We start from the raw sequence: 1076 nt of genomic DNA on the forward strand, positions 1-1076 counted from the left end.
TTGTCTTTTCTCTTCTACGACACCCTTTCGGGAGTTCTTTTGGTTTCTGCTAATCCCCTCCCCTCCTCCTCTTCTCTTTGCTGCTAATCCCCCAGCTATTCCTCACACCTGCACCCAACTTCCTTCAGATATGTGCGTTCTTTGCAGCCTGCTTCGCACCGTCCGACGTGCTTTCCTTTTCCCTCTCTGAGAAAAAAAATCCTTCTGGGATGTAAACCTTTAATCTCGAACCTGTCGACATCGAAGCCTCTCTCCGTCTGTCTGTTTCTGTCACCTTCTACTGCCCCCCCCCCCCCCCGCTCCCTACTCCTTTCGCATCTATCCTCTCCTTCCGCGGAGAAAACCCATAACGCGGGCGTGACGTCATCATCTCTGCCGTTTTAGGAGCCTCAAGAGGGCCGTCTAGGGCTCCTGAAACGCTGTGACGTCATGGTGTGTCTCTCTCTTTTGTCGGTCGTGTAATGGGATTTGTTGTGGTGTCGGCGGCCGAGTGACGTCATCAAATGGGCCATTAGAAGGATAGGGGAAGGGGATACTGTATTCCCTACCCACCACCCCCTACCCTCTTCCCCTTTTCTATACCGGATGATGGATCAGCTGTTGAACGAGTCCCAGTCACGTGGTTCAGGGAAGCACGTGGCAAGTATGGTGGCGAGGGTTGCTTGTGTGTGCGTATGTAGAGATGCAGGCGTGTATGGGTGTATCAAAAGGATGGGAATGGGAGGGGGAGGGAGAGGGATGATGAAACACAACACGAAAGAGTTCCCTCGTTTTCTTGGAAGAGCGATGAAAAGCAGTAAAAAGTGAAAATTAAAGACACAGACCCTTACAACAATGCCCTCAAAACAAAACCCCCTCTAAAGAAGGGGGAAAGAGCTACCCCCTCACCCGTCTACCTATCCCCTCTCTCACATCCCCTTTGCAATCCCCTCGGGCCAGGCAGGTACTTGGGTACACGGGTCACTGCAGCGAAAGCAACAAAGCTTCCCCCACCCCCCCACACCCCCCCGGATAAAGGGTTCCCTCCTGAAAGTAATTTACTCGAAACGCGAGACACACGACCGCCCTCCTTTTTC

The sequence above is a fragment of the Penaeus monodon genome, chromosome 21, assembly GCF_015228065.2.
Source record: "Penaeus monodon isolate SGIC_2016 chromosome 21, NSTDA_Pmon_1, whole genome shotgun sequence".
Classification (NCBI taxonomy): Eukaryota; Metazoa; Arthropoda; class Malacostraca; order Decapoda; family Penaeidae; genus Penaeus; species Penaeus monodon.